A 13999-nucleotide genomic window follows, 5' to 3' on the forward strand; every position below is an offset into this window, starting at 1 on the left:
CATAATGAAAGTTCATTAGTTTTCAGACATTCATGTTGGGATAAACTCATCTTTCATGACCTCAGAGAACACATGATTTAGGGCTAGATTCAATATCCTCTGAAATCCTTGGAAATGTTTCCATTGACTTAAGTAAAGTTGGATCAGGATGTTATTTGTTAATGCTCTCAATCATTTTTGCTGCAATACACAGTGGCTTGGGAAGTTTGAGACATTTACAATTGGTACACATTTTTCAGCTCCATAAATTATATACTGCATCAATTTTTAAATAAAATGGTCCTGATTAGTAGCAGACTAAAATATGGCATAATATTTTCTTGCTGGACAATCAGGTTTAAATTATCCTCTAATAAATCATTTAGCATTTTTATTTTTTACCATATCTAAGCAGGGCACACATAACATTCAGTGTCCTTATGCTAATACTGAACATCTGATAAGAAAGCTACCAATCTTTTGGGGTAACTGCTGCTATTTATTCTGTGTTATGTTCACATCCCACGGGAAAATGTGTAAGAATAGTTAAAAACACATTATGTTTTGCATCATTTTGAAAACACAGAGCAAATTTAAGCCCATCAATGCAGTACAAAGCAGCTGGAGCATACTGGGCAATCTGGCTCATTATGTGTAAAACTCTTATCTTTGCCCTATTTTTCTACATTCCTTATTACTAAGGCTGTTTGTATGGAAAGAGGATTTGTATGAGAATTATTCCCCACCTGAAATCATAATCCTCTTTGCGACATTATAATAACTTCTTCAGCAACCACATGTAATATCATAAACATGCACTGATGACTTCAGTTGGAAACTCAGGAAAAAGAGCTCTGAAGAGACAAAGTCTGTTTTCTTGGAAACATGGACCATAATCTTACAAACATTCTTGCTCATGAATTATTGTAAGCATATGTGTAGTCCTATTAAACTCCCTGAGCCTAAATTATCCCTTGTGTAATTCCACTGTAATCTATAGAATTAATGTGGCTCAATGGAAAACTATCAAATACGCATTGTGATCTCTGTGTTCCGCTGTGTGTCAGGGCCATACTGAGCAGAGATGATTGAAGACGTGTAAGGGGGTGACTGGCGAGTCCTACACGTGGAGTTGGGCTTAGCCATGTCTCCTTCCCACCCATCTGATCCTGATAAAGGGCCTTGATTTAATCAACTACCTCAGCTGAGGAGGAGCAGGATGATTTCCCTGAAGGATAGAGAGGGATAGTTTGTAAGAGCTAAACTGTGTATAGGAAGGTAATTTGCCGGGAGTAGCTCCAAGGGTGATACACAAGGAGAGAAGGAAGGTTTTGCTGAGTGGTGTGGCTGGTCTGAGGGAAGGAACAGGGCTCCAAACTGGGGAGGGTGGTGGTACCAGCCCTGGGGCTGGGCAGGAGAAGATGAAGAAAACACACTACTGGGTGTGTGTTTGTGGTTGCAGGTGTGGGTGTGATTTTGCCCAGAGCAGAGGAGTAGGTTCCTGGGTGGGAGCTCCAGTGCTCCAAATACAGGAGCACAGGAGGGACTTGGAGCAGGGAGTTGTGTAGCTTGGTGTGGGCAGGAGGTCACTGTGGTGACAAGTGGGTCCTGTGTGGTGCTGCCATCGATGGAGCTCACTGGCCTGCAGGTAACATGCGGGGGGCTGGCTAAAGAAAGTGCTTTCCAATAGCCTGGTGCTTTAAGGAAGGGAAGGATGTTCCAAGCTTTCTGAGTTGCAGTTCTAAGGATCAAGGGGAAAAAAATACTAGTGAGTGAGTACTGACCCGGTGAGGAAAGGAGAAAACTGTCCCACTGGCTTCCCCTTTGATGAGCTTCAGCTAAGAGGCAAGAAGCTAACTAAGCCCTTCTGCAATTCCTTTGAACTTGGAGGAGTCTGTTCCAGGCCACCCTGTGTTAACTAGTGTGTTAACTAGTCCTGGTGGTGTGAAACGGCCTGTCCCAGGCTGCTAGTGACACTAACACACAGAGCTGTTTTAGCGTAACTAACTTACGTGACTGAAGTTATTGAAACAGCTGTAGGATAAATACAACTTGTGACTCTAGTAAGACTTGCATCTTCCTGCTGATTGATGCCTGTTAAGAACAATCATTAGTACACCACACAGCAACATTGAAGAAATCACAAAATTAGACTACAGAAGAGCGAGTGGTGAGCCTTAGCAGTACCCAAAACTATCCTTGATCTTTCATTTCTTAGGATTCCGTTTGAAAATAATTAGTGTCCTAGGTAAGCTTGTATAACATCTGTTCATGTTTTACTTCAAATACTTAAAACATTGCTGTGCTCATACTTCTAATTATTTTGGAAGACTCTGAGGGTATGCAGCACTGCCCTTGGTGCTTTAATTAAACACATCATGCTGTATGTGTCCTGTATTGCTTCTTGCCTACTTTAACAGAGTCTATTCTCATCCCATATGAGATCCTCTTGCCTTGTAGAACAATTACAGGAGCTATGAGGTGTTTGTAGCCCACTCTTCTTTCCTCTCTACCAGACTACAGAAGACAATGTTTTCTTGGCAGTCATTAATTCTACCTAAAAGGCTGGCTTACAAGTGTCTTAAAGTCAACATCTGGAAAAACTAAGCTCACAGACATCTTACAAATACCACAAACTTGAACCATGGGGCCAAATTCAGCCTTCATGGAATTATTATGTGATATCTGTGTTTTCCCTACATCGCTTGAGTAAATTCCCTTATATGGAGATGTCTTCAGAGATGCACATGATGCCAAAATGCTCAGAGAATTACATAGGTCCAGACCTAAAATACTGCAGTAGGAAAAAAAAAAAGAAATATAAACCCAGACTTTTCTTGAAAGGGGGTGGTGGTGGAAATCCCTGATTTAGGAAGGGGTTTTAAGCATCAGTTCTGGAAGCTGTAAGACTGGGAGTCCTAGTCTTATTTTTGGGAAAGACTCTCGTTTGTGTCTAATTTTTAAGGACATAAGTGTTGCTCACATTCATGATATAATAAATTGCTGAAGTGGAAGACTTATCTACATGTTTGTATTTGTAGAGATTAATCTTTATTTAAAACAAAACTATTTTCAGAATATTAAAATATCTCAATGCTTGCTTCTTAATCCACCACTTTTTAACTGATTCTAGCATGTGTTCTTCTGTCTTCTATCCTCTTATGAAAACAGAGGGGGGTTTGTTATCTGGTAGAAAGCCTTTGATAAGCAAAGTTAAGGCAGACTTTCGTGCTTTTTTTTAATTTTTATTTGAGATTCTTGACCTTCCCTTAAAACATGATATTTGCATTCTTATCAGTGTGGCCATAGCTAGAGGATAGTGCCAAAGTATGTTCCTGGATAGAGCTAATATAAAAGACTAAAAACATAACTTTTAAGCAATCTGACTAGCGTCAGGGGTTTGGTGTCATCGTGTCCCCCCCTCCATCTGCTCCCTGTCCCCCTGACGAGCTTGCTGCTAATGTTGGTTTTTAACTTGCTAAAACCAGTACACAAGCAGAAAGCAACAAAGGACTTCAGATTGCTTGCTGTGCAATCAAAATGCCTGGCATATTTCACAATTTTCTTCCTCAAGCATCGTAACAGCAAGTTTGTTGGCTTGCAGCAGGTATGTCAGGGAGTCACTTCTCCTCCCTGTTTGGTAGGCTTCACTGCTCCCTCAGTAGGACCTAAACCATTTGCAGACAGTCTGTGCCACCAGCATACATGTATTCAAGTGTTTGATTCCATTTGTCAACAAGCTAAATACTAACAGCCATCAGTTTTATTTCACAGTGATGTTTACCTACAAGAACAATACAGCAAAACACACGAAGCAAAACACACACCTGCAGGGACAGTGTGCATTACCAGAACTGTTCCTTGGGACAGAGATGAGACTTGTGTGTTCTGCTTCATCAATCATAACTCAGTTTTCATATCTCTACTTAAGGCAGACTTCGGTTGGCAAATAACTTGGTGCTATATCTTCATGCTCCTGTTAAGGAGAACACTATACCCCTTAAAAATGGTGGCTTTTTCCTTCTTAATTATTTTGTTTCTGATGTCTCTTCTTAAAACTTCCCATCAGTTGCACTGTTGGTCCTGAAGCTCACGGGACCGGTTCCTTGGCAGGCCTGGACCAGTGTACACCTGAATTTGTCCTGCCAGTGGCAGGGAGCAGAGGACACGTGTACACACACCTACTGCCGGCAGACAAGCTGTATTTAGCCGTAATAATGCAGTGACAAATACCAAGTGTCCCTGGCACTATGCGGTGGTGATGGTGTCAGCCTGGGCTGGTGCTGCTGTGGGTGCTGAGGCAGTGCTCAGAGCACCGTGAGAAGGGGCTGCTGGCCAAACACCCTAATTAGCTGTTTGATGTTTGATTAGCTAATTGATGTTAAGTAAGCGTCCCATTCTTCTTAAACTCTGAGCAGATGCAAAAATGAATGATGTAACCAGTTAATTCCAAGGCAGAATGACTTTGAAGCCTGAAACTTTCCTTATTTTTCTGTTAAGCTTCGTGAGTCAGTTTTCCACTCTATTTTGGAGGGGATGGCCCTACTGGGGAATTAGAGATATTTTGCTCTTCCATAATTCTTGTATTTTAGCTACCATTTTAACTTTCTATATTTACATATAAATACAACTTTTCACATATATATTTTGGAGAGGCAATTTATGGCTCTCCAGGATGTGGACAGAGGCAATTACATTTACCATTTGGCTGATGCCTCCTCAGCATGATCTGAGATTGGTCTGAACACTTTATCTCCCTCCACAAATCCCAAAACTTGATTTTTATGCCACTTGAGCATGTTTCTCGTGCTTCTGTTTGAGCACAACTCTTAACAGGGTCTGGACAAATTCACATCTTTCAAGGAATGGTGTGTTCAACTCATTTTTCTCTTCATCCTCCATTGTGTTCCCCAATAACAACTTCAGAAGATAATTGATTTTAAATACTATGTGGTAACTTTTTAGGGAAGTTCATGTTGCATTGTTCAAACTTATATATTCGGGTACCCTACGCAAAATATTTAAAATGTATTGGCCTATGCGTAGGTGAGTTTTCTGGTGGTTAAAATCTCCACACACATTTACTGAAACAAGACTATGCTTGAGTGATGGTGATGTTTTAAAAGGCTGGTTAGTTATGCAGTAATACTCTTTTTTTAATAGTCAAAATGTGAATATAGAAAAAAAAAAGGAACAAAAACCTCCTTGCTGCCTAATTCTATGACTTCTTCCAATTTTGATTATGTAGGCAGTATTTGCTACAGGAGACTAATTCCTCTTACAAGCTTGAGAAAATGTGTTGTCTTCTGCCTTTTTGTTAACTTTAGTTCATTATCCTTCTTTGAACCTCCAGGGTAAAGCTTTACTTAGAAGTTAAGGTATTCATAATTTCAAGAGCAAAACAATACACAGCAAGTGACATTCCGAGTGCTTTACAGGCTATTTGGGACTGAAACGGTGCAGAGGAGAAAAGGCTGCCGAGCACGGCACATGATGAGTGAGTGGCTGAGCCACGGTGGCGTTTAGCCAGAGGCGGGCAGCCGCGGCTGGAGACTCCGTTAGCACAGCAGCGAGGATCCCCAATCTGTTTGGATAAGAGAGGTTTCAAATAATCCGTGTCACTGTTAATGCACTTCAGCCCATGTCAGAGGATGTGATTCAGACTCGGGGGGAGAGAAGGGACTCAGGAATAGCTGACGCTCAGATAACTGAGACTGCACCAGAATACAGAATCCTGAGGTTTATAGCCACTTTATCCCAGATCATTAATCTTGTCCATTTTATGCTTGTATTGCATCCCACAAAACTTCAGAATTTCCAAAAGATGTTGAGTGTGGGGTTTGGTTTTTGGTGGGTTTTTTTGCTCTTTTTGTGTGTGTGTGTGTGTGTGCTGTAGAGAAGGTTCCCTTCCCCCCTTTTTTTTCCTCCAAAACTGAAACAAAGATTTAACATCTACAGTAGTTATTTGCTTAGTCTTAATGCAAGTATTACCTATTGTTTAAAATGCAGTGATATTAAAATGATGTATTTTGTGTGTGCCGGGTGTGCTTACTCAGTAGTAAATGCAGTACTGAGGACAGTACTGTTCTGTACCTGCAGTTCTCACATGTATTTTGTCTGTTGACGGATCTCCAAAAGAGGAGTGTGTGTGGTGGAGCAAGGGCTGTGTGCAAGTGGAATCTCCTGGTAATATTTGCGTGTAAACACGAAGGAAGACTCTAGTTATGGAAGTTAAAAACTGCAAGTAAACAGAGAACTTTATTTTGTATCTGCATTGTATAATACACTTTCTTCAGAGGAGAAGTTTGGCAAATGAGAATGATATTCTAGAAATATTAATTACGTTGCAGTCAGCACAGTTTAGCATTACAGACCAGTAGTAAATTCAGTCTTCACAGTATAAACCCTTAACTGCATTGTCTCATATATTCTGAGTCTTCCATAAACGTGAAAGAACTGAGGGGGAAGGGGACACAGCAGGAGTAATACTTTCTTTCTTCTCAGAACTACCTGTTCAGTCTTTCCTAAAGCAGTACTTTACACAGAAGCAGGTCTCTCTGTATTTCCTCAGCCTTCCTATTCTATCGTCATTCTTGTTATTCAATAAGAAAGTTAGGAGAAGATTTTCAGTATTTATCTCTAGTCTGGAGTTAGGTTAAAAATATGCTTAGAATTGTGACTGTGCTCTGAGATTACTACCTTTGCTTGTCAGTGGCCAACTTCTGTCTGTATGTAACAGAACAGCAGAGATCCCTATAGCAATAATTTTTGAGTGTGTCTATTTTGTATCTAACTACACTGCAAAATCTGACTTAGTGTACCCTTTGGCAGCCATATTATTTTTAAGGAATTATTACAAATATTAATGTAGAGCTGTTAAGATATCACTGAAGTGCTTCTTTACAAATTCTGCAGCATTACTTTTAATATTCTGCTTTTCAGTGTGGATATAAAAAGAACACTAACTGCGATTCCCAGCTGTCATGCTTGCTTTTTTACAAATGGTTGCCTGCAAAAACAGGCCCTGCTTACTGCTGCTGAATAATAATTTCTGGGCTTCATCTTGGCAGCGAATGTTGGGGAGATATCCTTTAAGCCACTGAATTGGAGGTTAGGACATTCATTTCACTGTCAGCTGACATCCCAAGCTGGATCATAAATGAAAAGCAGCAGAGTTCAATTGCACTGTATAACAATAAAGCAGGAAACACTAATTGCCAAGCTACTGGCAGCCGAAAGTAGAATTTATAGGAATGCTAACGGAGCAGATCTGACTGTTGATATAACAGTACAAATATCCACTCTTTCTTAAACCAAATAGCAGGGGTTTGATTTTAAGAACTTACTGTGCACCAATGCATAGAAGAGGCAGCATTTTGTGCAGCTTTACTGCTTGGTTTAAAATACTTCTTAAATCTCAATAGTAAAAAAAAAAATACTGTAAGTTTGTAATATGGACCCTTTTAAAAATTATCTGCTGCGTAGTGCAAGGACTCCACCTATGAATATTCTTTCCCTCTCTTTCTGAAATTCATACAGAATCTCTTTGAGCACCTGTCTAAACCCAGTAGTGTCTGGAAGGTCATCTCATTGCAATGTCACGAATACCTGAAAAAAGCCCTCCAAACTCTGCATGAAACATTATATGTGGAACACTGACAACAATCCGGTACTACTGGACTACTGTCTGTGCTACCATTAATGAAGCATTGATTCACAATAGACTTGTTTACTATGCACAACATCTTAACTGATAAAGTGCTATAACTTGTTTGAAACATGAAACATTCCTTGCAGAGACCCTCTCACTTTCCCCATCTTTGTCTGCTAACTACTGCTATCGCCCCTAGTCTCCCTCTGGTCAGAGAATAACAAACACGTCAGATATCTTGTTTAGCTTTGTTCCTCAGGTATGAGCAAAGATAACAAAAAGTATGTGTAAACCTGATGTTATCAGTCAGCAAGTACATCTTTTTATAGATACATGCATGGTTAAAGACTATCGCTGGCACAGCTAAATGTGAAATAGCTTATTTCTGTTGCATGCATATTTCTGTCTGACCCATTAACTGGATTATAAGAAATGTTACATTTTTGGGGGGCAAGGAGGTAAAAAAGATGCAAGAAATACTAAAGGTGAAATTTTACATGGTACAGAACAGTCACCTGAGTTTCAACAAGTATGTCAACACAGACTGATCTTGTATCATGCGTCACTTTCTGCTCTTTCTCCATTACCACCGCAGCATGAAACAGCAGATGAAAAACGCTGTCCAGAGCTCTTACAGTGAAAGCTACTGGTTTGCCTACATTCTCATGCAAAATCCTGTTTGTTATGAAGCTGCTTTCTGCAAGGTGACCTTTGCCTCAAAGTACTTCCTATTGATTCCAACAGTGCTGATCATGAGACCGTCATCATGTTACAGGGAAGTACAGTGGATTAAAAACAAGTTAAATCCAAGTTTCAGAAAGATCTAGTTTCAAAGTGTGCTGCCAGCAATCAGAAGGGCTTGACGCTTGCTTCCCTAGGTCCTCACCCTCCTCCTGGGACACCCAGGGGTTTATTGGTTACCTGGTCTCAGCATGGGCCAGCAGAAGAGCAGGAATATCTGAGTATGACCGAGAGCCAGGGAGCTGCTCCCAATACCCCACACGTGCCTGCTTGTGCCTCACCACCACCAGCAGCCACAGTTCCCCACCTCCTGTCACTGTCAGATCTAGTACAAGAACACAACTCTGTTTGCTTTAGATGGACATGTCTTCAAAAGCTCGTCTCTTCTGTTGTAGAATTTCTGAACTGTGTTTTTCTGTCCCGTAATACAGACACAACCCTCCCAGTGCTTTACTCCACTGACAATTAAATAAGCTTCAGTTAAATGACCTTTGTGTGTTCATCACATGTAACCTGTCCTTCATTCACATAGCATTACTAGTGAATGGAAGGCTCTTTTTTATGAAATGATAATTAAAAGCTAATGTCCTAGGGAATGGTTGTCTTAAATGCTACATTCAACAACTAGCTCATAATTACTTTCACGAACTAATTTCCTGAGGTCAGTCTGAAAATGTAGATTAAGGGTTGTACAATCTATTCCTAGTGCTGGTAAGTCTGTGATACGTTCCCCAGTGATCAAAGCTCTTATGTACACCATGGTTGTTGATGTTCCTTGCTTGACTGGAAGAGAAGGCTCTGCTGTGTCCAGACTAATAGTGAATGTACTACAGGGACAATATGAACACGATCTGCTCTGATCTATACAAGGTCGAGGGGGTATCACAGTCTGTTATAGAAAATGTTTATTAAAATAATTTTATTGCTTTCTCTGCTCTACTATCTTAAAGTAGCCAATGTTAGATAAAAATGTAAATTTCTGATTTGCACTTTGCTTTACATCAAAGGAAAAAAAAAACTTTTAAAAGATTCAGCATCTAAGACATGCATGACCTGGCAGTAGCCTGTGTCAGGCTTTTACCAAACACGCCACCTGCGTTCTTTCCCAGTGCCTCCAGCTGGGAGAGCAGCCGTTCCTTTAAAGAAGAAATAAAAGCAGTGTGAGATCAGCAGCTTGTGTCTGCCGCGCTGCTCTGCCTCCAAAGCCCACCACGCTGACTTGCTTTCAGGAGCGATGAGCAGAGGGGAAGGCAACACAAACATGATTTGAAGGGAAATACAAGTACTGTGTGCACAATGTGTTTGAGCACCTGTGAAGACATCTAGCAAGGATCTGTTAAAACCCTTCATTTCCATCACGAAGCCACAGCAGATGCAGACCTTAGAGAGAAATGGTGACCGCAGGCCTTTTGCACTGCTTGCCTAGGACTGAACTGTGGGGCAAAAATGTGTTTAACTGGATTGTGCCACTTGGCACTGAACCAGGCAAAGATTTTTGTGCAAGTGCCACTGCCTACCTGTCTCTGAGCTACCCTTCCACACACACAGCCGCGTTCTCTCCCGTTCCAGGAACACAGGCTGCTGCTTGGGTGCGATTTGTGATAGCACATTAGCTAAGGTGGGCTGATCAGCTCGTTTTGGGGGTGAGAAAAGGATGGAAAAGATGTTCTTACCGTGTCTGTTAATGCTCTGTGGCCCCTTGCACAGATATTAGAGGATCATTTTGCTTTGCAAACTTGATTTGCATTTCTCTAAAATGGCGCATGTACTACTTTGTATACAGCAATCTTTTGTTTCACGGCATTAACTGTTATCTCTTATGACACGGCATTCTTGCATGAAAAACAGGTGTCTGAAGAATTGTGTGACTGCAACCTCTGAAGTTACTTTCGGAACTTTGAGTACTGTCCCCAGAAATCCTTAATGGCTTGCAGAAATGTTACAGAGCAGCTTAACTTTATTGGAATGGTCACTGCGGAGTTGTAAGAAAATTGGCTGTAAGTAGATCTGTCTGTTTAGCTTTCAGATCAGTCTGTTTAGCTCTCTGCTGGCATAACTTGGAAATAATGTTCTAAGCTGGTTTTGTCAAGAGTCAGCCGCCTTCTCATATTGTTATTTTATTACAGTCCAACTGGTGGTACTCTCTTATTTTCCCTTCCTTTTCTAGAATAAAATTAACCCGTTTTTTAATGTACATGCAATATAAACTCTCCATTAGAAGACAAGCAGGTCGAAGGAGAAGCATCCTAATGGATACCTAATATTTGTCAGTTAATGCATATCTGGATAAAACAATCTGATAACTAAACTCGTTTAGAATTTGACTTCCAGGCTAGGACTTGGGGAAGGAATTTTTGGATGCCTTCTGTTCTCCTTTGAATTTTTACCAATTCTGATGATGATATTTCCATAAAGTCATACTTGTTTTCTTTAGGAATATCTTTCTTCCCTATTTTACTTTAAATCTGTAAGATACTATGTTTCCTCTTTCGGAAATAGAGAAAAAAGAGGTAATACATTTCACTCCAAATGTCCCTCATATACATAACATAAAAGTGTTTGCCTCAACGTTAATATTTAAGGGAAAGAATGACACACAGCAAAACCCAAGAATCTCAACACTAGGAATCCAGTCAGCGACCTTTAAGTCTTTGGACAGACCCTGGGAGCACTGTTTTCTGTTCCATGCTGGGAGCAGGAAGAATGCAGTTTTCCCCTAGAACAATGGCAGTTTGGTTGTACCCACCTACTATAAACAAAAGATAAGAGCTACTCAATAACAAAAATGCTAGTTTACTTCAGCTCCACTGTGCTTTCGGAGAGAACCAGCAGTTACTTGAGATAATCTTTTCAAGGAAAAGTCAATCCAGTTGATAACAAGGCTTCCTTTAACAGAATTCAAGCCAGGAACTCTTCTATGTGTTCTATCCCCTATGGTTGTCATGCAGTGTTTTGCTGAAGGCTTTGGTCAGAGTTAGACTATGATCTTTCCACTTCTGAGGTCTCCTGAGTAGCTCTAGCTGCTTCAACTTTACAGACTTCTGAGTCATTTCTAACCCAAGTCTTCACTTACTAAGACTTGATTATAAACTGATGAAAAGTGTAAGTGGCCTTAACTCAACTTGGCACTTGAGCCAGCAACCAGTAAGGAAATAAGCAACAAATACAAGGAAATGAGTACCATCCCACTCTCTCATTGCCAATTATTCAGTTTAAAAACTATTTTATATCTGTTATTTTAATCTGTGTTTACCAGGTTGACCAATAAGTGTAAAGAACGTGCTGCTGGGGGAACACAGGCAGAGATTCTCTCAGTGTTGCTCCCCAAAAGGCTGGCAGTGAAGTAAAGGAGAAAAAGTCTTCCCAAGTCCTTGAAAATGAGATTCCTTCACATCCGCTGGCCTGCACCAGTTCAGTTTTTCAGAGCAGCCTCTTGTGAAGAAATCTGCCACTACCATGCAAGTCTGAACAGGCAAGTGATTTCATTTAGCAGTAGTCACTGCCATGCAGGTGACAGGTGGAAGAAAATTCCTGGAACTCCCCAGCATTCAAGGGCAGACTCACAAAGTTTATGAACCCATAGTTTGAAAGCAGACCAAAAACCAAAATCCTGCCCTGGGCTTGGCTCTAGTGAAGGAACAGAGATGCCGCACCGAGGTGTAAATCTAGAGAAGGATGCAGATGGGCCACGTTCTGCTTTTCTCTAAACAGAAGCAGCGTGTGAACCCGGCGCTGCGTTTGGGGAGGAGGCAGAGGAGTCTGCCTGGCTGCCAGTCAGCGGCTGCTCAGGCGCGGGATGTGGCGCATGAATGGGAGCATTCATTGCCTTCCTCTTCTCATGCTTCGCTAAGCCTGGGGGCGTTGATCCTGCGCTGCTGCCCCTTACCCGGGACACAGGAAGAAGCTGCCTCAGAACTCACTTCCCTCTGCTCCAGTTCCCTGGCAAAACAGAAAGCAGATTCACAGCAAGATTCAGCGCAGAGAGCACTAATCTAAAATAAACTGCCATTAGCCATAATAAAGTCCAGTGTATCTCCAGTTTACCAAACTATCTGCAACTGTGCAGAAAGTCCTGATAAGACAATCTTCACTCCAGTTTGGGGAAAAAAAGCCCTTGCAAACATCAGATTTACTTCAGCCAGGTCATTTTCAAGGACCTGACTGTGTACTGCAGAGAGTCCTTCCCACATAGTCTTAACCTATTAACTGCTCTAATGTCAGACATAATCTAGGTTAAAAACCACAAAAACTCTCTGTTCTGAACTTACATGTGACCACATCAAGGGACTCTACTTACACTAAGGATTACTAAGCCTGTTGGACAGGTTATAACGTCTGGCTTCCCCACAGGCCTTCGCAATGTCATGACAGTAATTTTCTGCATAATGTTTTCTGATGATTTCTAAAGATTTTCTGCATAAAGCAGACTATTCCTCTAGACCCTTGTTTCCTAACAGCGGGAATCACCATTTATGTTCAGCTAAATTCCACCCCCCCATTCCCTACCACAATAATTGCTGCAACGTTTTGGCAGCCGAGGCCGAGGCCAAGGCTTCGGAGCGAGTCTCCTCCTGCGGCAGAGCCCGGCTCTGCAGAGCGCTTCTGCTTCTCTCGGAGCTTTCTTCTTTGTATATGTTCCCGTAGCCAGACACACAGCTCTGTGTGTGTACAGATGACAGATGTGTTTATGTTGCTTTATAGGTGGAACAGCGTGTAGAATTACGTTTTACCAGATGAATGTGAAATGCTAAAGTAGACTCTCACACACTTAGCTCCAACAAAATACCTTTTAAAAGTTGTTCCACTGCACAGAATACCATCTTCCATGATAAAATCTTCAGTGTATATTGTATTGCTGAAAGCAAGGTGCTTAAAATGAGAAAACAGCATATACTGAAAGTCAAATTCACTGTATCAGGAAGAGAGGGAAATTCTGTTCCTTCCCCTACTAGTGATAGTAACACTCTATCTTTTCTTTTTTTTATATTTTAGAGCCTGAACCAGTTCAATTTTCCCAAGTGACAGTTTGATCTTCATGATGAAAACCTGCGAAGGATTTTTGCACATAAGCTTTGAAGGAAGTACTTCTTAAATCTGTAAGTACTGTGCCTGCAGTGTGACACTTGTCACCTTTTTATTTATCTGAAGAAGTGAGCAACAATTTTCAAAAGGTGCACTACAGATTATAAGGACAGCTTTGACAAGCCCAGAGGAAAAATGATACTGGTTAGATGCTTTGGGGGTTTTGGAAGACTGTAGAGTACAAACTGTCATGAAGCCAACTTAATATAACAGTTTCCTTTATACTATAAGGATTCACAAGGGACCTCACTGCTAGCATACAGGAAATAAAGTCTGTTGTGCTAGAACAAGACTTTGTTTCTTACAATTTAGAAAACTACACAAAGTTTCCTTACAGGAAATGTTACATTCATGGAAATTCCCATATTTATTTGTAGACAAAAATTGCCATTCACATAGCAGGAAAGCTAGATGAAAACAGAGAGAGCATAGACTTAAGGCCATTATGGGGTATTGGTGAACAGATTTACGTGATGGCAATAAACACAACCACACAAAAATGTACTTAAATATAGAGCTATCTTTATTATTATCTTCTTTTCCAGT

This window comes from Nesoenas mayeri, assembly GCF_963082525.1.
Source record: "Nesoenas mayeri genome assembly, chromosome: 8".
Classification (NCBI taxonomy): domain Eukaryota; kingdom Metazoa; phylum Chordata; class Aves; order Columbiformes; family Columbidae; genus Nesoenas; species Nesoenas mayeri.